Below are 26,913 nucleotides of genomic sequence, written 5' to 3' on the forward strand. Positions count from 1 at the left end.
TGCAGTTTTCTGTAAGCATCTGCTTCGCTATGATGATCAACAAGTCACAAGGGCAAACACTCAGGGCTTGAGGCGTAGATCTTAGGACCAGCTGCTACAAGCATGGCAGAGGTGTCACTATCACTGGTGACACCCAGAGAGGTGGCGAAGGAGATTGTAATGCAGTGCGCGCAGATAAGCAGCGCAATGGTAAAAAGGAGGCATGGTTTCATAGGTAGGGGCGTGGCCTGGTGGCCTGAATCTACATTTTGTTGCTCCGGGTGTCCCGGGGGTTGGGGGCTGCACCCGGGGACTAGTGTGTGAGCGGTGCTGGCTCCTGCACAGTGACAGGACATGGCCACCCAGCATGACGCCTCCCTTCTTGACCAATCTGTAATTGCAGTCGCACTGCAGTTCAGCGTGATCATAAAAAATGGTGTAGCCTCCTGCTGGTGCAGACTGTATGTGCGCGCAGGAAGCCGCCACCATTTTTGTGATCACAGCGGCTGAATGTGATGTCATACAGCCGCTGTGACCACGCCCCCTGTGTCTCCTCCGTTGCAGACCCCATTTTGAAGCCTTGCCCCCGCACCGCTCCATCCCTGACTTGGAAATGGAGTGTTGCTGACCCCCCTCTCCCCCCCTGCCCCGATTGACAGGCAGAGGCGATCGCATTCTCTGCGGGGTGCCGCAGAAAATGCAGGCACATGCGTATGCTCTTAGCAATTTTTGCAGTTGGATCGCTTACTGTGATTGCAATCCAACCTGAATCAGGCCCTATTACCTATCACAATGCGCTGCGGGCAGTACAAAATTGGTTTAATATGGGAGAAAAAACCCCAGACCTGTGCTCCTTAACTGTACCTGGTGGCTCGTGGAGCGGCTGCCCAGTAATCAGTGTCCACGCCAGTGCGCACACGGTCCACCCCCTACGGCCACGCTCCCCTTCATCAGCGGCCTCGTGATCCGGAAGGGCGGTGCGTGTGTGACTGACCTTAGGAAGAAACCGGAGCCTCCGCTGCAGTGACCCAGCAACCAGGGCACGGGAGTATACAGCGCCGCTGGGAGTGATGAAGCTGCAGTAAAGATGTCTATTAGACCTAGCCTGCTGCAGCCCTTGTAGATTCTCATAAAAAAAGTTCTTATTTTCTTGTCAAAATTAATAGCTAAGAATAGGCTGCCTGAGGCAGGCCCCTGTTAAGTGGCCTGCTACTGAAGGCACCAACTACAAACTGAGCTCCCTGTTCATGGAAGCGGGGTTATAGAGGAGAATGCGCTGAGCATCTTGGGAACAGTCAAAAGCTTTGAGCCGGTTGGTGCCTCAGATCAAGATCCTACTCTACACCCCAATGTGAATCCTTGTGGAGTCCAGTGTACCCCACAGAAGAAATTAATGTGTCACACCCATTGGCAGCAACCTTAGAATAGCTGCTGACGGGCACAATTGAGAAAGGAAGGGGGGGGGACATTTGAATCCAGCACATAGATGCAATTCAAATATGTAATTTGAACCTTCCTATTTTAAAATATAATGGATGAACTTCACCCTGTGATAACAATCTTCATGATATAGAGATCTCATATGCAAAATAAGTATGAGTTGGGATAGGGCTGGGGAGGGTGGCTGCTCGGGCAAGCCCCTCCCCCGTCAAGTTAAGGAGATTCAACTGAGGAAGCACAAGGGAACTCTCGTCTGGGGACAACAACTGCAGGGAGACCACATTTTTTCAGATGAACATGGGAGGGCGGAAGGCTGCCTAATACTGAAGCACCATCAAATATCAAACCATATGCAATAACTAGTACAAGCATTCCTGGGGGAAGGTCTGCAGGAGACGAATTTGCATACGGTGATGTCATCCAAGCAGTGGGCCAAAGTTGGCTGGAACCCTCATCTGCATATGAAAAGAGAAAAGGGTTATGCAGGGCATGGCAGCCTTTTGCGGCGCTTGGATGACCCCTAGTTCGCATTAAACACCTCCACCCTCCTTCGGTGTGGGGCTCATGTTGGCTATGCCCCAGCCCCTGAAGCATTCAAGCTGATTTCTTGCAGCAGCTGGGCACTGTAACAGCTCCAGAGCTGCTCTGTAAGGCAAATAAAAGGGTGTGGGCCCTGCAGCACTACCTGTAGTTCGCATTGTGCGTTGGAAGGCACAAAGTAAGCAGACGGGAGAAGTCAGGATAGTGCGCAAGGGCATAGAAGGGAGCGGCTCAAGAAAAGAGAAGTGGAAACAGACAGCAAACTAGGCTGGAGAGAGACCTGAGACAAAGAGATCTGAATTATACGAGAGCCGACCAGGGGAAACACAAATTATGCAGTCAAGTTTCCCATATTTGGGGAAATCGCAGGGGCAGCACACCCAGAGTGCAATGGTTGAGCCTTGCCCTGGGAGAAGCACCTTCAAGATCATAGTATCTCACCTGGCAGGTAAGTAGGAGTTGGGCTAGAGCTGGGGAGGGTCGCTGCTCGGGCACCCCCCTGTCAAGTGAAGGAGATCCAACTGAGGCAGCACAATGGAACTCTCGAAAGAAGAACAAGGCTAGAGGAAGATCTGAGACAAAGAAATCTGACTTTTACCAGAGCTGACCAGCGGAAAACACAAACACAGTCCCCAACTACCACAAATAATGCAGGCGGGTTTCCCACATTTGGGTAAATCACAGGGGTCAGCATACCCAGAATGCAATGAATGAACCTCACCCTGGGTGAACAATTTTCATGACCATGGTGTCTCCTATGCAAAATAAGTATGATTTGGGATAGGGCTGGGGAGGGCCGCTGCTCAGGCACATCTCTGTCAAGTAAAGGAGATTCAACTGAGGCAGCACAAGGGAACTCTCATATGGGGACAACAACTGCAGGGAGAACACATATTTTCAGATGAACATGGGAGGGCAGAAGGCTGCCTAATACTGAAGCACCCCCAAACAACAAACCAAATGCAACAACTAGTGCAAGCATTCCTGGGGGAAGGCCTGCAGCAGATGGATTTGCATATGGTGATGTTATCCAAGCAGTGGGTCAAAGTTGGCTTCAACCCTCATCTGCATATGAAAAGAGAAAAGGGGCGTGCAGGGCATGGCGGCCTTTTGCGGTGCTTGGATGACCCCTAGATCGCATTAAACACCCCCACCCTCCTTTGGTGTGGGGCTCATGTTGGCCATGCCCCATCCCATGAAGCATTCAAGCTGATTTCTTGCAGCAGCTGGGCACTGTAACAGCTCCAGAGCTGCTCTGTAAGGCAAGTAAAAGGGTGTGGGCCCTGCAGCACTACCTGTAGTTTGCATTGTGCATTGGAAGGCACAAAGTAAGCAGACGGGAGGAGAAGTCAGGATAGTGCACAAGGGTATAGAAGGGAGGGGCTCAAGAAAAAAGAAGTGGAAACAGAGAGCAAACTAGGCTGGAGAGAGACCTGAGACAAAGAGATCTGAATTATACGAGAGCCGACCAGAGGAAACACAAATTATGCAGTCAAGTGTCCCACATTTGGGGAAATCGTAGGAGCAGCACACCCAGTGTGCAATGGGTGAGCCTTGCCCTGGGAGAAGCACCTTCCTGATTATAGTATCTCACCTGGGTGTGCTGCCCCTGCGATTTCCCCAAATGTGGGAAACTAGACTGCATAATTTATGTTTCCCCTGGTCGGCTCTCATATAATTCAGATCTCTTTGTCTCAGGTCTCTCTCCAGCCTAGTTTGCTGTCTGTTTCCACTTCTTTTTTCTTGAGCCCCTCCCTTCTATACCCTTGTGGACTATCCTGACTTCTCCTCCTGTCTGCTTACTTTGTGCCTTCCAATGCACAATGCAAACTACAGGTAGTGCTGCAGGGCCCACACCCTTTTACTTGCCTTACAGAGCAGCTCTGGAGCTGTTACAGTGACAAGCTGCTGCAAGAAATCAGCTTGAATGCTTCAGGGGCTGGGGCATGGCCAACATGAGCCCCACACCGAAGGAGGGTGGGGGTGTTTAATGCGAACTAAGGGTCATCCAAGCGCCGCAAAAGGCCGCCATGCCCTGCATACCCCTTTTCTCTTTTCATATGCAGATGAGGGTTCCAGCCAACTTTGGCCCACTGCTTGGATGACATCACTATATGCATATCCGTCTTCTGCAGACCTTCCCCCAGGAATGCTTGTACTAGTTGTTGCATTTGGTTTGTTGTTTGGGGGTGCTTCAGTATTAGGCAGCCTTCTGCCCTCCCATGTTCATCTGAAAATATGTGTTCTCACTGCAGTTGTTGTCCCCAGATGAGAGTTCCCTTGTGCTGCCTCAGTTGAATCTCCTTTACTCTAAAACTTGTAAAACTTAGCAAAAGTGTTTACTAAATAGCTGCTCGGCAAAGTTGCAATGCCGAGACTCCCCGACCAGCTGCCCAGGATGAACCCACCTTTCTAGTAGAATGGGTCTTCACCTAATTCAGTAACGGCAATCCTGCCGTGGAATGAGCATGCTGAATCTTACCACAGATCCAGCGCATAATTGTCTACATGGAAGCAGGACACCCAATCCTGTTGGGAGCATACAGGACAAAGAGAGCCTCTGTTTTCCTAATCTGAACCGTTCTGGTGACATAAATTTTCAAAGTTCTGACCACAGCCAGAGACTTTGACTCAACGAAGGTGTCAGTGGCCAAAGGCACCATGTGGAAAGATGAACCACCTTCGGCAGAAATAGTTGACGTGTCCTCAATTCTGCTCTATCTTCATGAAATATCAAATAAAGGCTCTTGTGATACTGCATGGTTTGTACTGTTTTCCATGTGCTCCCAGATCTTTCAAGCAAGAAGCATGGTCAAGAAAGTTCTGTTTGAAAAGAAACAACATTTACTGTCATTGTTATAGAATTTGGGAGAAAAAACAAGAAGAAATCTGCACTGTTGACGCACTGGACAGAATGAATGAATCATAAAATTTAACCTTTATTAAGTATGTATTAAAATTGGATAAATATTAATATTATTATCCCAAACTGCAGTGAAACATAAAGGTTAAAATCACAGAACTAACATACATGTGCATAAGAAGAATAAAGAGATGTGAAAAAAAGGTTTAAAAAGCGTGTCCGTGTGTGATTATTTTTGAAGGCACAACCCTGGCGGGGTTGTTTATATAGATATATATGTTGCTAATAATCACTTTCTAGCGTAATGTTATTAAATAGCTGTTAGTATCTATGTCGTCAGGTACCACTGGGTCGTATCCTATATACTCCTGTGGGAAACTTGACTGCATAATTTGTGTTTCCCCTGGTCGGCTCTCGTATAATTCAGATCTCTTTGTCTCAGGTCTCTCTCCAGCCTAGTTTGCTGTCTGTTTCCACTTCTCTTTTCTTGAGCCGCTGCCTTCTATGCCCTTGTGCACTCTCCAGACTTCTCCTGTCTGCTTACTTTGTGCCTTCCAACGCACAATGCAAACTACAGGTAGTGCTGCAGGGCCCACACCCTTTTACTTGCCTTACAGAGCAGCTCTGGAGCTGTTACAGTGCCCAGCTGCAGCAAGAAATCAGCTTGAATGCTTCAGGGGCTGGGGCATAGCCAACATGAGCCCCACACCGACGGAGGGTGGAGGTGTTTAATGCAAACTAGGGGTCAGCCAAGCGCCGCAAAAGGCCGCCATGCCCTGCATGCCCCTTTTCTCTTTTCATATGCAGACGAGGGTTGAAGCCAACTTTGACCCACTGCTTGGATGACATCACCATATGCAAATCCATCTGCGGCAGGCCTTCCCCCAGGAATGCTTGCACTAGTTGTTGCATTTGGTTTGTTGTTTGGGGGTGCTTCAGTATTAGGCAGCCTTCTGCCCTCCCATGTTCATCTGAAAATATGTGTTCTCCCTGCAGTTGTTGTCCCCAGATGAGAGTTCCCTTGTGCTGCCTCAGTTGAATCTCCTTTACTTGACAGAGATGTGCCTGAGCAGCGGCCCTCCCCAGCCCTATCCCAAATCATACTTATTTTGCATAGGAGATACCATGGTCATGAAGATTGTTCTCCCAGGGTTAGGTTCATTCATTGCGTTCTGGGTATGCTGACCTCTGTGATTTCCCCAAATGTGGGAAACTCAACTGCATTATTTGTGGTAGTGGGGGACTGTGTTTGTGCTTTCCTCTGGTCAGCTCTGGTAAAAGTCAGATTTCTTTGTCTCAGATCTTCCTCTAGCCTTGTTCTTCTTTCAAGAGTTCCCTTGTGCTGCCTCAGTTGGATCTCCTTCACTTGACAGGGGGGTGCCCGAGCAGCGACCCTCCCCAGCTCTAGCCCAACTCCTACTTACCTGCCAGGTGAGATACTATGATCATGAAGTTGCTTCTCCCAGGGCAAGGCTCACCCATTGCACTCTGGGTGTGCTGCCCCTGCGATTTCCCCAAATATGGGAAACTTGATTGCATAATTTGTGTTTCCCCTAGTCGGCTCTCATATAATTCAGATCTCTTTGTCTCAGGTCTCTCTCCAGCCTAGTTTGCTGTCTGTTTCCACTTCTTTTTTCTTGAGCCCCTCCCTTCTATACCCTTGTGCACTATCCTGACTTCTCCTCCTGTCTGCTTACTTTGTGCCTTCCGATGCACAATGCAAACTACAGGTAGTGCTGCAGGACCCACACCCTTTTACTTGCCTTACAGAGCAGCTCTGGAGCTGTTACAGTGCCCAGCTGCTGCAAGAAATCAGCTTGAATGCTTCAGGGGCTGGGGCATAGCCAACATGAGCCCCACACCGACGGAGGGTGGAGGTGTTTAATGCGAACTAAGGGTCATCCAAGCGCCGCAAAAGGCCGCCATGCCCTGCATACCCCTTTTCTCTTTTCATATGCAGATGAGGGTTCCAGCCAACTTTGGCCCACTGCTTGGATGACATCACTGTATGCAAATCCGTCTTCTGCAGACCTTCCCCCAGGAATGCTTGTACTAGTTGTTGCATTTGGTTTGTTGTTTGGGGGTGCTTCAGTATTAGGCAGCCTTCTGCCCTCCCATGTTCATCTGAAAATATGTGTTCTCCCTGCAGTTGTTGTCCCCAGATGAGAGTTCCCTTGTGCTGCCTCAGTTGAATCTCCTTTACTTGACAGAGATGTGCCTGAGCAGCGGCCCTCCCCAGCCCTATCCCAAATCATACTTATTTTGCATAGGAGATACCATGGTCATGAAGATTGTTCTCCCAGGGTTAGGTTCATTCATTGCGTTCTGGGTATGCTGACCTCTGTGATTTCCCCAAATGTGGGAAACTCAACTGCATTATTTGTGGTAGTGGGGGACTGTGTTTGTGCTTTCCTCTGGTCAGCTCTGGTAAAAGTCAGATTTCTTTGTCTCAGATCTTCCTCTAGCCTTGTTCTTCTTTCCAGAGTTCCCTTGTGCTGCCTCAGTTGGATCTCCTTCACTTGACAGGGGGGTGCCCGAGCAGCGACCCTCCCCAGCTCTAGCCCAACTCCTACTTACCTGCCAGGTGAGATACTATGATCATGAAGTTGCTTCTCCCAGGGCAAGGCTCACCCATTGCACTCTGGGTGTGCTGCCCCTGCGATTTCCCCAAATATGGGAAACTTGATTGCATAATTTGTGTTTCCCCTAGTCGGCTCTCATATAATTCAGATCTCTTTGTCTCAGGTCTCTCTCCAGCCTAGTTTGCTGTCTGTTTCCACTTCTTTTTTCTTGAGCCCCTCCCTTCTATACCCTTGTGCACTATCCTGACTTCTCCTCCTGTCTGCTTACTTTGTGCCTTCCGATGCACAATGCAAACTACAGGTAGTGCTGCAGGGCCCACACCCTTTTACTTGCCTTACAGAGCAGCTCTGGAGCTGTTACAGTGCCCAGCTGCTGCAAGAAATCAGCTTGAATGCTTCAGGGGCTGGGGCATAGCCAACATGAGCCCCACACCGACGGAGGGTGGAGGTGTTTAATGCGAACTAAGGGTCATCCAAGCGCCGCAAAAGGCCGCCATGCCCTGCATACCCCTTTTCTCTTTTCATATGCAGATGAGGGTTCCAGCCAACTTTGGCCCACTGCTTGGATGACATCACTGTATGCAAATCCGTCTTCTGCAGACCTTCCCCCAGGAATGCTTGTACTAGTTGTTGCATTTGGTTTGTTGTTTGGGGGTGCTTCAGTATTAGGCAGCCTTCTGCCCTCCCATGTTCATCTGAAAATATGTGTTCTCCCGGCAGTTGTTGTCCCCAGATGAGAGTTCCCTTGTGCTGCCTCATTTGAATCTCCTTTACTTGACAGAGATGTGCCTGAGCAGCGGCCCTCCCCAGCCCTATCCCAAATCATACTTATTTTGCATAGGAGATACCATGGTCATAAAGATTGTTCTCCCAGGGTGAGGTTCATTCATTGCATTCTGTGTATGCTGACCCCTGTGATTTCCCCAAATGTGGGAAACTCAACTGCATTATTTGTGGTAGTGGGGGACTGTGTTTGTGTTTTCCTCTGGTCAGCTCTGGTAAAAGTCAGATTTCTTTGTCTCAGATCTTCCTCTAGCCTTGTTCTTCTTTCGAGAGTTCCATTGTGCTGCCTCAGTTTGATCTCCTTCACTTGACAGGGGGGTACCCGAGCAGCGACCCTCCCCAGCTCTAGCCCAACTCCTACATAACTGCCAGGTGAGATACTATGATCATGAAGGTGCTTCTCCCAGGGCAAGGCTCACCCATTGCACTCTGGGTGTGCTGCTCCTGCGATTTCCCCAAATGTGGGAAACTTGACTGCATAATTTGCGTTTCCCCTGGTCGGCTCTCGTATAATTCAGATCTCTTTGTCTCAGGTCTCTCTCCAGCCTAGTTTGCTGTCTGTTTCCACTTCTCTTTTCTTGAGCCGCTGCCTTCTATGCCCTTGTGCACTCTCCTGACTTCTCCTGTCTGCTTACTTTGTGCCTTCCAACGCACAATGCAAACTACAGGTAGTGCTGCAGGGCCCACACCCTTTTACTTGCCTTTCAGAGCAGCTCTGGAGCTGTTACAGTGCCCAGCTGCTGCAAGAAATCAGCTTGAATGCTTCAGGGGCTGGGGCATAGCCAACATGAGCCCCACACCGACGGAGGGTGGAGGTGTTTAATGCGAACTAAGGGTCATCCAAGCGCCGCAAAAGGCCGCCATGCCCTGCATACCCCTTTTCTCTTTTCATATGCAGATGAGGGTTCCAGCCAACTTTGGCCCACTGCTTGGATGACATCACCGTATGCAAATACGTCTTCTGCAGACCTTCCCCCAGGAATGCTTGTACTAGTTGTTGCATTTGGTTTGTTGTTTGGGGTGCTTCAGTATTAGGCAGCCTTCTGCTCTCCCATGTTCATCTGAAAATATGTGTTCTCCCTGCAGTTGTTGTCCCCAGATGAGAGTTCTCTTGTGCTGCCTCAGTTGAATCTCCTTTACTTGACAGAGATGTGCCTGAGCAGCGGCCCTCCCCAGCCCTATCCCAAATCATACTTATTTTGCATAGGAGATACCATGGTCATGAAGATTGTTCTTCCAGGGTGAGGTTCATTCATTGCATTCTGGGTATGCTGACCCCTGTGATTTCCCCAAATGTGGGAAACTCGACTGCATTATTTGTGGTAGTGGGGGACTGTGTTTGTGCTTTCCTCTGGTCAGCTCTGGTAAAAGTCAGATTTCTTTGTCTCAGATCTTCCTCTAGCCTTGTTCTTTTTTTGAGAGTTTCCTTGTGCTGCCTCAGTTGGATTTCCTTCACTTGACAGGGGGGTGCCCGAGCAGCGACCCTCCCCAGCTCTAGCCCAACTCCTACTTACCTGCCAGGTGAGATACTATGATCAGGAAGGTGCTTCTCCCAGGGCAAGGCTCACCCATTGCACTCTGGGTGTGCTGCTCCTACGATTTCCCCAAATGTGGGACACTTGACTACATAATTTGTGTTTCCTCTGGTCGGCTACTCGTATAATTCAGATCTCTTTGTCTCAGGTCTCTCTCCAGCCTAGTTTGCTGTCTGTTTCCACTTCTCTTTTCTTGAGCCCCTGCCCTTGCCCTTGTGCACTCTCCTGACTTCTCCTGTCTGCTTACTTTGTGCCTTCCAACGCACAATGCAAATTACAGGTAGTGCTGCAGGGCCAACACCCTTTTACTTGCCTTACAGAGCAGCTCTGGAGCTGTTACAGTGCCCAGCTGCTGCAAGAAATCAGCTTGAATGCTTCAGGGGCTGGGGCATAGCCAACATGAGCCCCACACCGACGGAGGGTGGAGGTGTTTAATGCGAACTAAGGGTCATCCAAGCGCCGCAAAAGGCCGCCATGCCCTGCATACCCCTTTTCTCTTTTCATATGCAGATGAGGGTTCCAGCCAACTTTGGCCCACTGCTTGGATGACATCACCGTATGCAAATCCGTCTTCTGCAGACCTTTTCCCAGGAATGCTTGTACTAGTTGTTGCATTTGGTTTGTTGTTTGGGGGTGCTTCAGTATTAGGCAGCCTTCTGCTCTCCCATGTTCATCTGAAAATATGTGTTCTCCCTGCAGTTGTTGTCCCCAGATGAGAGTTCCCTTGTGCTGCCTCAGTTGAATCTCCTTTACTTGACAGAGATGTGCCTGAGCAGCGGCCCTCCCCAGCCCTATCCCAAATCATACTTATTTTGCATAGGAGATACCATTGTCATGAAGATTGTTCTCCCAGGGTGAGGTTCATTCATTGCATTCTGGGTATGCTGACCCCTGTCATTTCCCCAAATGTGGGAAACTCGACTGCATTATTTGTGGTAGTGGGGGACTGTGTTTGTGCTTTCCTCTGGTCAGCTCTGGTAAAAGTCAGATTTCTTTGTCTCAGATCTTCCTCTAGCCTTGTTCTTTTTTCGAGAGTTTCCTTGTGCTGCCTCAGTTGGATCTCCTTCACTTGACAGGGGGGTGCCCGAACAGCGACCCTCCCCAGCTCTAGCCCAACTCCTACTTACCTGCCAGGTGAGATACTATGATCAGGAAGGTGCTTCTCCCAGGGCAAGGCTCACCCAATGCACTCTGGGTGTGCTGCTCCTACGATTTCCCCAAATGTGGGACACTTGATTACATAATTTGTGTTTCCTCTGGTCGGCTCTCGTATAATTCAGATCTCTTTGTCTCAGGTCTCTCTCCAGCCTAGTTTGCTGTCTGTTTCCACTTCTCTTTTCTTGAGCCGCTCCCTTCTATGCCCTTGTGCACTATCCTGACTTCTCCCGTCTGCTTACTTTGTGCCTTCCAACGCACAATGCAAACTACAGGTAGTGCTGCAGGGCCCACACCCTTTTACTTGCTTTACAGAGCAGCTCTGGAGCTGTTACAGTGCCCAGCTGCTGCAAGAAATCAGCTTGAATGCTTCAGGGGCTGGGGCATAGCCAACATGAGCCCCACACCGAAGGAAGGTGGAGGTGTTTAATGCAAACTAGGGGTCATCCAAGCGCCGCAAAAGGCCGCCATGCCCTGCACACCCCTTTTTTATTTTCATATGCAGACGAGGGTTGAAGCCAACTTTGACCCACTGCTTGGATGACATCACCATATGCAAATCCATCTGCTGCAGGCCTTCCCCCAGGAATGCTTGCACTAGTAGTTGCATTTGGTTTGTTGTTTGGGGGTGCTTCAGTGTTAGGCAGCCTTCTGCCCTCCCATGTTCATCTGAAAATATGTGTTCTCCCTGCAGTTGTTGTCCCCAGATGAGAGTTCCCTTGTGTTGCCTCAGTTGAATCTCCTTTACTTGACAGAGATGTGCCTGAGCAGCTGCCCTCCCCAGCCCTATCCCAAATCATACTTATTTTGCATAGGAGATACCATGGTCATGAAGATTGTTCTCCCAGGGTGAGGTTCATTCATTGCACTCTGGGTATGCTGACCCCTGTGATTTCCCCAAATGTGGGGAACTCGACTGCATTATTTGTGGTAGTGGGGGACTGCGTTTGTGCTTTCCTCTGGTCAGCTCTGGTAAAAGTCAGATTTCTTTGTCTCAGATCTTCCTCTAGCCTTGTTCTTCTTTCGAGAGTTCCCTTGTGCTGCCTCAGTTGGATCTCCTTCACTTGACAGGGGGTGCCCGAGCAGCAATCCTCCACAGCTCTAGCCCAACTCCTACTTACCTGCCAGGTGAGATACTATGATGTTCACTGTTAGGGCAATCAGGATGTGGAATTCCCTGCCAGGGAAGGTGGTAATGGCGGACTCTGTAATTGGATTTAAAAAAGGAATGGATACATTTCTGAATGAAAAAGCTATCCAAGGTTATAATACTTAAAATATCAACATGGTTAATCCGGGGGTAACATGAGTTATAGTAGCTAACTAGTCATAAAACATTATTCAGCAAGTATGTAGAATCATCACAACTTAAAACAGGTTGAACACGATGGGCAATTTGCCTCTATTCAACCTCAAAAACTATGTTACTATATGTTACTATATTACTATGTTACTGTAGTATACAGAACACCACAATGTAATGAGCAGTGATAGTGAGCACTGATGAGGATACTAGAACTGACACTGAGCAGCAAGATGCAGCACTGGACTATTAGTAATGTACTGTAGTATGCTGAGCACCACAATGCAGCACAAGACAATGAGCAGTGATACTGAGCACTGATGAGGATACTACTGAGAACTGACACTGAGCAGGAGAGACACACTACTAGTATTACTGAGCAGCAATAAGTAACCACTGATACTGAGCACTGATATTGAGATTTCCACTGAGAGAACATAGCCACGTCCTCTCCGCTCTTTCTTCAATGCACGAGTAAAAATGGCGGCAACGCGCAGCTCTTTATATGGAATCCGAATCTCGAGAGAATCCGACAGCGGGATGATGACATTTTCCCTTGTTCAGGTTTTCCGAGTCAGGCGGGAACAACCGAGCCTGCCTCGGACCAGTGTAAACCACATGGAGTTCGTCGGGAATTCGGTTCTCGGAGAACCGAACCCGCTCCTCTCTACCTTATACCCATCAATTTTTTTATTTTCAATCTAAGCCCCTGCAGTTTTCTGTAAGCATCTGCTTCGCTATGATGATCAACAAGTCACAAGGGCAAACACTCAGGGCTTGAGGCGTAGATCTTAGGACCAGCTGCTACAAGCATGGCAGAGGTGTCACTATCACTGGTGACACCCAGAGAGGTGGCGAAGGAGATTGTAATGCAGTGCGCGCAGATAAGCAGCGCAATGGTAAAAAGGAGGCATGGTTTCATAGGTAGGGGCGTGGCCTGGTGGCCTGAATCTACATTTTGTTGCTCCGGGTGTCCCGGGGGTTGGGGGCTGCACCCGGGGACTAGTGTGTGTGCGGTGCTGGCTCCTGCACAGTGACAGGGCATGGCCACCCAGCATGACGCCTCCATTCTTGACCATGCTGTAATTGCAGTCGCACTGCAGTTCAGCGTGATCATAAAAAATGGTGTAGCCTCCTGCTGGTGCAAACTGTATGTGCGCGCAGGAAGCCGCCACCATTTTTGTGATCACAGCGGCTGAATGTGATGTCATACAGCCGCTGTGACCACGCCCCCTGTGTCTCCTCCGTTGCAGACCCCATTTTGAAGCCTTGCCCCCGCACCGCTCCATCCCTGACTTGGAAATGGAGTGTTGCTGACCCCCCTCTCCCCCCCCCCCGCCCCGATTGACAGGCAGAGGCGATCGCATTCTCTGCGGGGTGCCGCAGAAAATGCAGGCACATGCGTATGCTGTTAGCAATTTTTGCAGTTGGATCGCTTATTGTGATTGCATTCCAACCTGAATCAGGCCCTATTACCTATCACAATGCGCTGCGGGCAGTACAAAATTGGGTTAATATAGGAGTAAAACTCCCAGACCTGTGCTCCTTAACTGTACCTGGTGGCTAGTGGAGCGGCTGCCCAGTAATCAGTGTCCACGCCAGTGCGCACACGGTCCACCCCCTACGGCCACGCTCCCCTTCATCAGCGGCCTCGTGATCCGGAAGGGCGGTGTGTGTGTGACTGACCTTAGGAAGAAACTGGAGCCTCCGCTGCAGTGACCCAGCAACCAGGGCACGGGAGTATACAGCGCCGCTGGGAGTGATGAAGCTGCAGTAAAGATGTCTATTAGACCTAGCCTGCTGCAGCCCTTGTAGATTCTCATAAAACAAGTTCTTCTTTTCTTGTCAAAATTAATAGCTAAGAATAGGCTGCCTGAGGCAGGCCCCTGTTAAGTGGCCTGCTACTGAAGGCACCAACTACAAACTGAGCTCCCTGTTCATGGAAGCGGGGTTATAGAGGAGGATGCGCTGAGCATCTTGGGAACAGTCAAAAGCTTTGAGCCGGTTGGTGCCTCAGATCAAGATCCTACTCTACACCCCAATGTGAATCCTTGTGGAGTCCAGTGTACCCCACAGAAGAAATTAATGTGTCACACCCATTGGCAGCAACCTTAGAATAGCTGCTGACGGGCACAATTGAGAAAGGAAGGGGGGGGGGACATTTGAATCCAGCACATAGATGCAATTCAAATATGTAATTTGTACCTTCCTATTTTAAAATATAATGGATGAACCTCACCCTGTGAGAACAATCTTCATGATCAAGAGATCTCATATGCAAAATAAGTATGAGTTGGGATAGGGCTGGGGAGGGTGGCTGCTCGGGCAGCCCCTCCCCCGTCAAGTTAAGGAGATTCAACTGAGGACGCACAAGGGAACTCTCGTCTGGGGACAACAACTGCAGGGAGACCACATCTGTTCAGATGAACATGGGAGGGTGGAAGGCTGCCTAATATTGAAGCACCATCAAATATCAAACCATATGCAACAACTAGTACAAGCATTCCTGGGGGAAGGTCTGCAGAAGACGGATTTGCATACGGTGATGTCATCCAAGATGTGGGCCAAAGTTGGCTGGAACCCTCATCTGCATATGAAAAGAGAAAAGGGGCATGCAGGGCATGGCGGCCTTTTGCGGTGCTTGGATGACCCCTAGTTCGCATTAAACACCCCCACCCTCCTTTGGTGTGGGGCTCATGTTGGCCATGCCCCATCCCCTGAAGCATTCAAGCTGATTTCTTGCAGCAGCTGGGCACTGTAACAGCTCCAGAGCTGTTCTGTAAGGCAAGTAAAAGGGTGTGGGCCCTGCAGCACCACCTGTAGTTCGCATTGTGCGTTGGAAGGCACAAAGTAAGCAGACGGGAGGAGAAGTCAGGATAGTGCGCAAGGGCATCCTTTTCTCTTAGTCCGTAGAGGATGCTGGGGTCACATTAAGAACCATGGGGTATAGACGGGATCCGCAAGAGACATGGGCACTTTAAGACTTTCAAAGGGTGTGAACTGGCTCCTCCCTCTATGCCCCTCCTCCAGACTCCAGTTATAGGAACTGTGCCCAGGGAGACGGACATTTCGAGGAAAGGATTTATTGTTAAACTAAGGTGAGCATCTTACCAGCTCACACCTTAAGCATGCCGCAGAACGTGGCATTCAACAGAACACAAGCCAACGGCATGAACAATTGCAGCAAAAAGCTGACCAGAACCATAAAATAACATGTGTATAACCACAAGTAATAACTGCAGACACAGTATGGACTGGGACGGTATGGACAGTATGGACCTCTACGGACTAAGAGAAAAGGATTTACCGGTAGGTATTAAAATCCTATTTTCTCATACGACCTAGAGGATGCTGGGGTCACATTAAGAACCATGGGGTTATACCAAAGCTCTTGAACGGGTGGGAGAGTGCGTACGACTCTGCAGTCGAATGACCCAACTTGAGGTTATCATCAGCCAAGGTATCAAACTTGTAAAACTTAGCAAAAGTGTTTACTTAATAGCTGCTCGGCAAAGTTGCAATGCCGAGACTCCCCGACCAGCTGCCCAGGATGAACCCACCTTTCTAGTAGAATGGGTCTTCACCTAATTCAGTAACGGCAATCCTGCCATGGAATGAGCATGCTGAATCTTACCACAGATCCAGCGCATAATGGTCTACATGGAAGCAGGACACCCAATCCTGTTGGGAGCATACAGGACAAACAGAGCCTCTGTTTTCCTAATCTGAACCGTTCTGGTGACATAAATTTTCAAAGTTCTGACCACAGCCAGAGACTTTGACTCAACGAAGGTGTCAGTGGCCAAAGGCACCATGTGGAAAGATGAACCACCTTCGGCAGAAATTGTTGACGTGTCCTCAATTCTGCTCTATCTTCAGTGCTGCACTGTGGGGGCACTTATTTATCTGGCACTGGGGGGCATTCATTTATCTGGCACTGGGGGCATTTATTTATCTGGCACTGTGGGGGCACTTATTTATCTGGCACTGGGGGCATTTATTTATCTGGCACTGTGGGGGCATATATCTGGCACTGTGGGGGCATTTCTGGCACTGTGGGGGCATATCTGCGCTGTGGGGGCATTTATGTATCTGCGCTGTGGGGGCATTTATGTATCTGCACTGTGGGGGCATGTATGTATCTGGCACTGTGGGGGCATTTCTGTATCTGGCACTGGGAGGGCATATCGGCACTGTGGGGGTATTTATGTATCTGGCACTGTGGGGGTATATCTGCACTGTGGGGGCACTTATTTATCTGGCACTGGGGGCATTTATTTATCTGGCACTGTGGGGGCATTTATTTATCTGGCACTGTGGGGGGCATTTATTTATCTGGTACTGTGGGGACATATCTGGCACTGGGGGCATTAATGTATCTGGCACTGTGGGGGCATATCTGGCACTGGGGGCATTAATGTATCTGACACTGTGAGGGGCAATAATGCATCTGGCACTGTGTGGGCACTTATGCATCTGGCACTGGGGGCATTTATGCATCTGGCAATGTGTGGGCATTTATGTATCTGGCACTGGGGGCATTTATGTATCTGGCCCTTTGGGGGCATATCTGGCACTGTGGGGGCATTTTTATATATGGCACTGTGGGTGCATATCTGGCACTGTGTGGCCATTTATGTAGCTGGCACTGCTGGGGGGCATGTCACGTGTAGCTGGCACTGCTGGGGGGGGCATGTCACGTGTAGCTGGCACTGCTGGGGAGCATGTCGCGTGTAGCTGGCACTGCTGGGGAGCATGTCGCGTGTAGCTGGCACTGCTGGGGAGCATGTCGCGTGTAGCTGGCACTGCCAGATACATAAATACCCCCACAGTGCCGATATGCCCCCCCAGTGCCAGATAAATAAATGCCCCCACAGTGCCAGATAAATAATTGCCCCCAGTGCCAGATAAATAAATGCCCCCAGTGCCAGATAAATAAGTGCCCCCACAGTGCAGATATACCCCCCCAGTGCCAGATACAGAAATGCCCCCACAGTGCCAGATACATACATGCCCCCACAGTGCCAGATACAGTAATGCCCCCTCACAGTGCACAGATAAATGTCCCCCCCCCCCCACAGTGCCAGATAAATGAATGCCCCCCAGTGCCCCCACAGTGCCAGATAAATGCCCCCCACAGTGCCACATGTGCCCCCAGTACCTGCTGTGCCGAGGCCGAGGGAGGGTGAGTGCTGCTGTGCTGCCGAGGGAGGGTGAGTGCTGCTGTGCGCGCCCGCTGTCTGTGCAGCGCCGGTGTCTGACATCAGACGCCGGCGCCGCATAGCGCACAGTGCCAGCCGGGACTCGGAGGACAGCAGGGGAGATCAGGGCCGGCTCCAGGCTCCGACATGGCGGCGCCAGCGCACGGCGCCCATTAAGGGTGGCGCCCTGCGCGGCCGCTCGAGTCGAACATGCCTCGAGCCGGCCCTGCTGTATTGTACCTTTGCATTTTTCTCCCAAACGAAGGACACTAGAATGAAAATTTTAAAGCCTCCTATTAGTGCTTCATCTACACGTTATAGCCCTGAATTTTTCAATGCCTATCTCTTTGCAAAAGAGAGCTATCGGCAAGGAAAAGCTGTATTGTACCTTTGCAGTTTTCTCCCAAACGAAGGACACTAGAATGAAAATTTTAAAGCCCCCTGTTAGTGCTTCATCTACACGTTATAGCCCTGAATTTTCCAATGCCTATCTCTTTGCAAAAGAGAGATATCGGCAAGGAAAAGCTGTATTGTACCTTTGCATTTTTCTCCCAAACGAAAGACACTAGAATGAAAATTTTAAAGCCTCCTGTTAGTGCTTCATCTACACGTTATAGCCCTGAATTTTCCAATGCCTATCTCTTTGCAAAAGAGAGATATCGGCAAGGAAAAGCTGTATTGTACCTTTGCATTTTTCTCCCAAACGAAAGACACTAGAATGAAAATTTTAAAGCCTCCTGTTAGTGCTTCATCTACACGTTATAGCCCTGCATTTTCCAATGCCAATCTCTTTGCAAAAGAGAGATATCGGCAAGGAAAAGCAGCATTGTACCTTTGCATTTTTCTCCCAAACGAAAGACACTAGAATGAAAATTGTAAAGCCTCCTGTTAGTGCTTCATCTACACGTTATAGCCCTGCATTTTCCAATGCCTAGCTCTTTGCAAAAGAGAGATATTGGCAAGGAAAAGCTGTATTGTACCTTTGCATTTTTCTCCCAAACGAAAGACACTAGAATGAAAATTTTAAAGCCTCCTGTTAGTGCTTCATCTACACGTTATAGCCCTGAATTTTCCAATGCTTATCTCTTTGCAAAAGAGAGATATTGGCAAGGAAAAGCAGCATTGTACTTTTGCATTTTTCTCCCAAACGAAAGACACTAGAATGAAAATTTTAAAGCCTCCTGTTAGTGCTTCATCTACACGTTATAGCCCTGAATTTTCCAATGCCTAGCTCTTTGCAAAAGAGAGATATTGGCAAGGAAAAGCTGTATTGTACCTTTGCATTTTTCTCCCAAACGAAGGACACTAGATTGAACATTTTAAAGCCTCCTATTAGTGCTTCATCTACACGTTATAGCCCTGAATTTTCCAATGCCTAGCTCTTTGCAAAAGAGAGATATCGGCAAGGAAAAGCGGTATTGTACCTTTGCATTTTTCTCCCAAACGAAATACACTAGAATGAAAATTTTAAAGCCTCCTGTTAGTGCTTCATCTACACGTTATAGCCCTGAATTTTCCAATGCCTATCTCTTTGCAAAAGAGAGATATCGGCAAGGAAAAGCTGTATTGTACCTTTGCATTTTTCTCCCAAACGAAGGACACTAGAATGAAAATTTTAAAGCCTCCTATTAGTGCTTCATCTACACGTTATAGCCCTGAATTTACCAATGCCTATCTCTTTGCAAAAGAGAGATATCGGCAAGGAAAAGCTGTATTGTACCTTTGCAGTTTTCTCCCAAACGAAGGACACTAGAATGAAAATTTTAAAGCCTCCTGTTAGTGCTTCATCTACACGTTATAGCCCTGAATTTTCCAATGCCTATCTCTTTGCAAAAGAGAGATATCGGCAAGGAAAAGCTGTATTGTACCTTTGCATTTTTCTCCCAAACGAAAGACACTAGAATGAAAATTTTAAAGCCTCCTATTAGTGCTTCATCTACACGTTATAGCCCTGAATTTACCAATGCCTATCTCTTTGCAAAAGAGAGATATCGGCAAGGAAAAGCTGTATTGTACCTTTGCATTTTTCTCCCAAACGAAAGACACTAGAATGAAAATTTTAAAGCCTCCTGTTAGTGCTTCATCTACACGTTATAGCCCTGAATTTTCCAATGCCTATCTCTTTGCAAAAGAGAGATATCGGCAAGGAAATGCTGTATTGTACCTTTGCATTTTTCTCCCAAACGAAAGACACTAGAATGAAAATTTTAAAGCCTCCTGTTAGTGCTTCATCTACACGTTATAGCCCTGAATTTTCCAATGCTTATCTCTTTGCAAAAGAGAGATATTGGCAAGGAAAAGCAGCATTGTACTTTTGCATTTTTCTCCCAAACGAAAGACACTAGAATGAAAATTTTAAAGCCTCCTGTTAGTGCTTCATCTACACGTTATAGCCCTGAATTTTCCAATGCCTAGCTCTTTGCAAAAGAGAGATATTGGCAAGGAAAAGCTGTCTTGCACCTTTGCATTTTTCTCCCAAACGAAGGACACTAGATTGAACATTTTAAAGCCTCCTATTAGTGCTACATCTACACGTTATAGACCTGAATTTTCCAATGCCTAGCTCTTTGCAAAAGAGAGATATCGGCAAGGAAAAGCGGTATTGTACCTTTGCATTTTTCTCCCAAACGAAATACACTAGAATGAAAATTTTAAAGCCTCCTGTTAGTGCTTCATCTACACGTTATAGCCCTGAATTTTCCAATGCCTATCTCTTTGCAAAAGAGAGATATTGGCAAGGAAAAGCTGTATTGTACCTTTGCATTTTTCTCCCAAACGAAGGACACTAGAATGAAAATTTTAAAGCCTCCTATTAGTGCTTCATCTACACGTTATAGCCCTGAATTTACCAATGCCTATCTCTTTGCAAAAGAGAGATATCGGCAAGGAAAAGCTGTATTGTACCTTTGCAGTTTTCTCCCAAACGAAGGACACTAGAATGAAAATTTTAAAGCCTCCTGTTAGTGCTTCATCTACACGTTATAGCCCTGAATTTTCCAATGCCTATCTCTTTGCAAAAGAGAGATATCGGCAAGGAAAAGCTGTATTGTACCTTTGCATTTTTCTCCCAAACGAAAGACACTAGAATGAAAATTTTAAAGCCTCCTATTAGTGCTTCATCTACACGTTATAGCCCTGAATTTACCAATGCCTATCTCTTTGCAAAAGAGAGATATCGGCAAGGAAAAGCTGTATTGTACCTTTGCATTTTTCTCCCAAACGAAAGACACTAGAATGAAAACTTTAAAGCCTCCTGTTAGTGCTTCATCTACACGTTATAGCCCTGAATTTTCCAATGCCTATCTCTTTGCAAAAGAGAGCTATCGGCAAGGAAATGCTGTATTGTACCTTTGCATTTTTCTCCCAAACGAAAGACACTAGAATGAAAATTTTAAAGCCTCTTGTTAGTGCTTCATCTACACGTTATAGCCCTGCATTTTCCAATGCCTATCTCTTTGCAAAAGAGAGATATCGGCAAGGAAAAGCTGCATTGTACCTGTGCATTTTTCTCCCAAACGAAAGACACTAGAATGAAAATTTTAAAGCCTACTGTTAGTGCTTCATCTACACGTTAATGCCCTGAATTTTCCAATGCCTAGCTCTTTGCAAAAGAGAGATATCGGCAAGGAAAAGCTGTATTGTACCTTTGCATTTTTCTCCCAAACGAAGGACACTAGAATGAAAATTTTAAAGCCTCCTATTAGTGCTTCATCTACACGTTATAGCCCTGAATTTTCCAATGCCTATCTCTTTGCAAAAGAGAGATATCGGCAAGGAAAAGCTGTATTGTACCTTTGCATTTTTCTCCCAAAAGAAGGACACTAGAATGAAAATTTTAAAGCCTCCTGTTAGTGCTTCATCTACACGTTATAGCCCAGAATTTTCCAATGCCTATCTCTTTGCAAAAGAGAGATATCGGCAAGGAAAAGCTGTCTTGTACCTTTGCATTTTTCTCCCAAACGAAGGACACTAGAAAGAAAATTTTAAAGCCTCCTGTTAGGCCATCATCTACACGACATAGCCCTGAATTTTCCAATGCGTAGCTCTTTGCAAAAGAGAGATATTGGCAAGGAAAAGCTGTCTTGTACCTTTGCATTTTTCTCCCAAACGAAGGACACTAGAAAGAAAATTTTAAAGCCTCCTGTTAGGCCATCATCTACACGACATAGCCCTGAATTTTCCAATGCGCAGCTCTTTGCAAAAGAGAGATATTGGCAAGGAAAAGCTGTCTTGTACCATTGCATTTTTCTCCCAAACGAAGGACACTAGAAAGAAAATTTTAAAGCCTCCTGTTAGGCCATCATCTACACGACATAGCCCTGAATTTTCCAATGCGTAGCTCTTTGCAAAAGAGAGATATTGGCAAGGAAAAGCTGTCTTGTACCTTTGCATTTTTCTCCCAAACGAAGGACACTAGAAAGAAAATTTTAAAGCCTCCTGTTAGGCCATCATCTACACGACATAGCCCTGAATTTTCCAATCCGTAGCTCTTTGCAAAAGAGAGATATTGGCAAGGAAAAGCTGTATTGTACCATTGCATTTTTCTCCCAAATGAAGGACACTAGAAAGAAAATTTTAAAGCCTCCTGTTAGGCCATCATCTACACGACATAGCCCTGAATTTTCCAATGCGCAGCTCTTTGCAAAAGAGAGATATTGGCAAGGAAAAGCTGTCTTGTACCATTGCATTTTTCTCCCAAATGAAGGACACTAGAAAGAAAATTTTAAAGCCTCCTGTTAGGCCATCATCTACACGACATAGCCCTGAATTTTCCAATGCGCAGCTCTTTGCAAAAGAGAGATATTGGCAAGGAAAAGCTGTCTTGTACCTTTGCATTTTTCTCCCAAACGAAGGTCACTAGAAAGAAAATTTTAAAGCCTCCTGTTAGGCCGTCATCTACACGACATAGCCCTGAATTTTCCAATGAGTAGCTCTTTGCAAAAGAGAGATATTGGCAAGGAAAAGCTGTCTTGTACCTTTGCATTTTTCTCCCAAACGAAGGACACTAGAATGAAAATTTTAAAGCCTCCTGTTAGTGCTTCATCTACACGTTATAGCCCTGCATTTTCCAATGCCTATCTCTTTGCAAAAGAGAGATATCGGCAAGGAAAAGCAGCATTGTACTTTTGCATTTTTCTCCCAAACGAAAGACACTAGAATGAAAATTTTAAAGCCTCCTGTTAGGCCATCATCTACACGACATAGCCCTGAATTTTCCAATGCGCAGCTCTTTGCAAAAGAGAGATATTGGCAAGGAAAAGCTGTCTTGTACCTTTACATTTTTCTCCCAAACGAAGGTCACTAGAAAGAAAATTTTAAAGCCTCCTGTTAGGCCATAATCTACACGACATAGCCCTGAATTTTCCAATGCGCAGCTCTTTGCAAAAGAGAGATATTGGCAAGGAAAAGCTGTCTTGTACCATTGCATTTTTCTCCCAAATGAAGGACACTAGAAAGAAAATTTTAAAGCCTCCTGTTAGGCCATCATCTACACGACATAGCCCTGAATTTTCCAATGCGCAGCTCTTTGCAAAAGAGAGATATTGGCAAGGAAAAGCTGTCTTGTACCTTTGCATTTTTCTCCCAAACGAAGGTCACTAGAAAGAAAATTTTAAAGCCTCCTGTTAGGCCGTCATCTACACGACATAGCCCTGAATTTTCCAATGAGTAGCTCTTTGCAAAAGAGAGATATTGGCAAGGAAAAGCTGTCTTGTACCTTTGCATTTTTCTCCCAAACGAAGGACACTAGAAAGAAAATTTTAAAGCCTCCTGTTAGGCCATCATCTACACGACATAGCCCTGAATTTTCCAATGCGCAGCTCTTTGCAAAAGAGAGATATTGGCAAGGAAAAGCTGTCTTGTACCATTGCATTTTTCTCCCAAACGAAGGACACTAGAAAGAAAATTTTAAAGCCTCCTGTTAGGCCATCATCTACACGACATAGCCCTGAATTTTCCAATGCGCAGCTCTTTGCAAAAGAGAGATATTGGCAAGGAAAAGCTGTCTTGTACCTTTGCATTTTTCTCCCAAACGAAGGTCACTAGAAAGAAAATTTTAAAGCCTCCTGTTAGGCCATCATCTACACGACATAGCCCTGAATTTTCCAATGAGTAGCTCTTTGCAAAAGAGAGATATTCGCAAGGAAAAGCTGTCTTGTACCTTTGCATTTTTCTCCCAAACGAAGGACACTAGAAAGAAAATTTTAAAGCCTCCTGTTAGGCCATCATCTACACGACATAGCCCTGCATTTTCCAATGCGCAGCTCTTTGCAAAAGAGAGATATTGGCAAGGAAAAGCTGTCATGTACCATTGCAGTTTTCTCCCAAACGAAGGACACTAGAAAGAACATTTTAAAGCCTCCTGTTAGGCCATCATCTACACGACATAGCCCTGAATTTTCCAATGCGCAGCTCTTTGCAAAAGAGAGATATTGGCAAGGAAAAGCTGTCTTGTACCTTTGCATTTTTCTCCCAAACGAAGGACACTAGAAAGAAAATTTTAAAGCCTCCTGTTAGGCCATCATCTACACGACATAGCCCTGAATTTTCCAATGCGCAGCTCTTTGCAAAAGAGAGATATTGGCAAGGAAAAGCTGTCTTGTACCATTGCATTTTTCTCCCAAACGAAGGACACTAGAAAGAAAATTTTAAAGCCTCCTGTTAGGCCATCATCTACACGACATAGCCCTGAATTTTCCAATGCGTAGCTCTTTGCAAAAGAGAGATATTGGCAAGGAAAAGCTGTCTTGTACCTTTGCATTTTTCTCCCAAACGAAGGACACTAGAAAGAAAATTTTAAAGCCTCCTGTTAGGCCATCATCTACACGACATAGCCCTGAATTTTCCAATGCGCAGCTCTTTGCAAAAGAGAGATATTGGCAAGGAAAAGCTGTCTTGTACCATTGCATTTTTCTCCCAAACGAAGGACACTAGAAAGAACATTTTAAAGCCTCCTGTTAGGCCATCATCTACACGACATAGCCCTGAATTTTCCAATGCGCAGCTCTTTGCAAAAGAGAGATATTGGCAAGGAAAAGCTGTCTTGTACCTTTGCATTTTTCTCCCAAACGAAGGTCACTAGAAAGAAAATTTTAAAGCCTCCTGTTAGGCCATCATCTACACGACATAGCCCTGAATTTTCCAATGCGTAGCTCTTTGCAAAATAGAGATATTGGCAAGGAAAAGCTGTCTTGTACCTTTGCATTTTTCTCCCAAACGAAGGACACTAGAAAGAAAATTTTAAAGCCTCCTGTTAGGCCATCATCTACACGACATAGCCCTGAATTTTCCAATGCGTAGCTCTTTGCAAAAGAGAGATATTGGCAAGGAAAAGCTGTCTTGTACCTTTGCATTTTTCTCCCAAACGAAGGTCACTAGAAAGAAAATTTTAAAGCCTCCTGTTAGGCCATCATCTACACGACATAGCCCTGAATTTTCCAATGCGCAGCTCTTTGCAAAAGAGAGATATTGGCAAGGAAAAGCTGTCTTGTACCTTTGCATTTTTCTCCCAAACGAAGGTCACTAGAAAGAAAATTTTAAAGCCTCCTGTTAGGCCATCATCTACACGACATAGCCCTGAATTTTCCAATGAGTAGCTCTTTGCAAAAGAGATATTGGCAAGGAAAAGCTGTCTTGTACCATTGCATTTTTCTCCCAAACGAAGGACACTAGAAAGAAAATTTTAAAGCCTCCTGTTAGGCCATCATCTACACCGACATAGCCCTGAATTTTCCAATGCACAGCTCTTTGCAAAAGAGAGATATTGGCAAGGAAAAGCTGTCTTGTACCATTGCATTTTTCTCCCAAACGAAGGACACTAGAAAGAACATTTTAAAGCCTCCTGTTAGGCCATCATATACACGACATAGCCCTGAATTTTCCAATGCGCAGCTCTTTGCAAAAGAGAGATATTGGCAAGGAAAAGCTGTCTTGTACCTTTGCATTTTTCTCCCAAACGAAAGACACTAGAATGAAAATTTTAAAGCCTCCTGTTAGTGCTTCATCTACACGTTATAGCCCTGAATTTTCCAATGCCTATCTCTTTGCAAAAGAGATATATTGGCAAGGAAAAGCTGTATTGTACCTTTGCATTTTTCTCCCAAACGAAGGACACTAGAATGAAAATTTTAAAGCCTCCTGTTAGTGCTTCATCTACACGTTATAGCCCTGAATTTTCCAATGCCTATCTCTTTGCAAAAGAGAGATATCGGCAAGGAAAAGCTGTATTGTACCTTTGCATTTTTCTCCCAAACGAAAGACACTAGAATGAAAATTTTAAAGCCTCCTGTTAGTGCTTCATCTACACGTTATAGCCCTGCATTTTCCAATGCCTATCTCTTTGCAAAAGAGAGATATCGGCAAGGAAAAGCAGCATTGTACTTTTGCATTTTTCTCCCAAACGAAAGACACTAGAATGAAAATTTTAAAGCCTCCTGTTAGGCCATCATCTACACGACATAGCCCTGAATTTTCCAATTCGCAGCTCTTTGCAAAAGAGAGATATTGGCAAGGAAAAGCTGTCTTGTACCTTTGCATTTTTCTCCCAAACGAAGGTCACTAGAAAGAAAATTTTAAAGCCTCCTGTTAGGCCATAATCTACACGACATAGCCCTGAATTTTCCAATGCGCAGCTCTTTGCAAAAGAGAGATATTGGCAAGGAAAAGCTGTCTTGTACCATTGCATTTTTCTCCCAAACGAAGGACACTAGAAAGAAAATTTTAAAGCCTCCTGTTAGGCCATCATCTACACGACATAGCCCTGAATTTTCCAATGCGCAGCTCTTTGCAAAAGAGAGATATTGGCAAGGAAAAGCTGTCTTGTACCTTTGCATTTTTCTCCCAAACGAAGGTCACTAGAAAGAAAATTTTAAAGCCTCCTGTTAGGCCATCATCTACACGACATAGCCCTGAATTTTCCAATGAGTAGCTCTTTGCAAAAGAGAGATATTGGCAAGGAAAAGCTGTCTTGTACCTTTGCATTTTTCTCCCAAACGAAGGACACTAGAAAGAAAATTTTAAAGCCTCCTGTTAGGCCATCATCTACACGACATAGCCCTGAATTTTCCAATGCGCAGCTCTTTGCAAAAGAGAGATATTGGCAAGGAAAAGCTGTCTTGTACCATTGCATTTTTCTCCCAAACGAAGGACACTAGAAAGAAAATTTTAAAGCCACCTGTTAGGCCATCATCTACACGACATAGCCCTGAATTTTCCAATGCGTAGCTCTTTGCAAAAGAGAGATATTGGCAAGGAAAAGCTGTCTTGTACCTTTGCATTTTTCTCCCAAACGAAGGACACTAGAAAGAAAATTTTAAAGCCTCCTGTTAGGCCATCATCTACACGACATAGCCCTGAATTTTCCAATGCGCAGCTCTTTGCAAAAGAGAGATATTGGCAAGGAAAAGCTGTCTTGTACCATTGCATTTTTCTCCCAAACGAAGGACACTAGAAAGAACATTTTAAAGCCTCCTGTTAGGCCATCATCTACACGACATAGCCCTGAATTTTCCAATGCGCAGCTCTTTGCAAAAGA

At 46.4% G+C, this 26,913-nt stretch overlaps 12 non-coding genes and 2 pseudogenes across 12 annotated transcripts; 11 read left to right on the forward strand and 3 right to left on the reverse strand.

Annotated features, from left to right (window-relative positions):
• Positions 1 to 2,252: 2,252 nt before the first annotated feature.
• On the reverse strand, positions 2,253 to 2,415 carry LOC135001188 (U1 spliceosomal RNA). Its single transcript, XR_010202723.1, has one exon. It is a non-coding gene; the product is annotated as a U1 spliceosomal RNA (small nuclear RNA).
• A 152-nt stretch (positions 2,416 to 2,567) lies between these two features.
• LOC135001179 (U1 spliceosomal RNA) lies at positions 2,568 to 2,731 on the reverse strand. Its single transcript, XR_010202717.1, has one exon. It is a non-coding gene; the product is annotated as a U1 spliceosomal RNA (small nuclear RNA).
• A 674-nt stretch (positions 2,732 to 3,405) lies between these two features.
• Positions 3,406 to 3,561, reverse strand: LOC135001196 (U1 spliceosomal RNA). Its single transcript, XR_010202727.1, has one exon. It is a non-coding gene; the product is annotated as a U1 spliceosomal RNA (small nuclear RNA).
• Positions 3,562 to 5,922: 2,361 nt separating this feature from the next.
• On the forward strand, positions 5,923 to 6,086 carry LOC135001174 (U1 spliceosomal RNA). The gene has a single exon (XR_010202712.1). It is a non-coding gene; the product is annotated as a U1 spliceosomal RNA (small nuclear RNA).
• A 152-nt stretch (positions 6,087 to 6,238) lies between these two features.
• LOC135001189 (U1 spliceosomal RNA) lies at positions 6,239 to 6,373 on the forward strand (annotated as a pseudogene).
• Positions 6,374 to 7,075: 702 nt separating this feature from the next.
• Positions 7,076 to 7,239, forward strand: LOC135001175 (U1 spliceosomal RNA). Its single transcript, XR_010202713.1, has one exon. It is a non-coding gene; the product is annotated as a U1 spliceosomal RNA (small nuclear RNA).
• Positions 7,240 to 7,391: 152 nt separating this feature from the next.
• On the forward strand, positions 7,392 to 7,526 carry LOC135001190 (U1 spliceosomal RNA; annotated as a pseudogene).
• A 702-nt stretch (positions 7,527 to 8,228) lies between these two features.
• On the forward strand, positions 8,229 to 8,392 carry LOC135001173 (U1 spliceosomal RNA). The gene has a single exon (XR_010202711.1). It is a non-coding gene; the product is annotated as a U1 spliceosomal RNA (small nuclear RNA).
• Positions 8,393 to 8,544: 152 nt separating this feature from the next.
• Positions 8,545 to 8,707, forward strand: LOC135001192 (U1 spliceosomal RNA). The gene has a single exon (XR_010202724.1). It is a non-coding gene; the product is annotated as a U1 spliceosomal RNA (small nuclear RNA).
• Positions 8,708 to 9,377: 670 nt separating this feature from the next.
• On the forward strand, positions 9,378 to 9,541 carry LOC135001203 (U1 spliceosomal RNA). The gene has a single exon (XR_010202734.1). It is a non-coding gene; the product is annotated as a U1 spliceosomal RNA (small nuclear RNA).
• Positions 9,542 to 9,693: 152 nt separating this feature from the next.
• LOC135001185 (U1 spliceosomal RNA) lies at positions 9,694 to 9,857 on the forward strand. The gene has a single exon (XR_010202721.1). It is a non-coding gene; the product is annotated as a U1 spliceosomal RNA (small nuclear RNA).
• Positions 9,858 to 10,525: 668 nt separating this feature from the next.
• LOC135001176 (U1 spliceosomal RNA) lies at positions 10,526 to 10,689 on the forward strand. The gene has a single exon (XR_010202714.1). It is a non-coding gene; the product is annotated as a U1 spliceosomal RNA (small nuclear RNA).
• Positions 10,690 to 10,841: 152 nt separating this feature from the next.
• Positions 10,842 to 11,004, forward strand: LOC135001193 (U1 spliceosomal RNA). Its single transcript, XR_010202725.1, has one exon. It is a non-coding gene; the product is annotated as a U1 spliceosomal RNA (small nuclear RNA).
• Positions 11,005 to 11,675: 671 nt separating this feature from the next.
• Positions 11,676 to 11,839, forward strand: LOC135001171 (U1 spliceosomal RNA). Its single transcript, XR_010202709.1, has one exon. It is a non-coding gene; the product is annotated as a U1 spliceosomal RNA (small nuclear RNA).
• Positions 11,840 to 26,913: the final 15,074 nt, after the last annotated feature.

Source organism: Pseudophryne corroboree, unplaced genomic scaffold, assembly GCF_028390025.1.
Source record: "Pseudophryne corroboree isolate aPseCor3 unplaced genomic scaffold, aPseCor3.hap2 scaffold_1622, whole genome shotgun sequence".
Classification (NCBI taxonomy): domain Eukaryota; kingdom Metazoa; phylum Chordata; class Amphibia; order Anura; family Myobatrachidae; genus Pseudophryne; species Pseudophryne corroboree.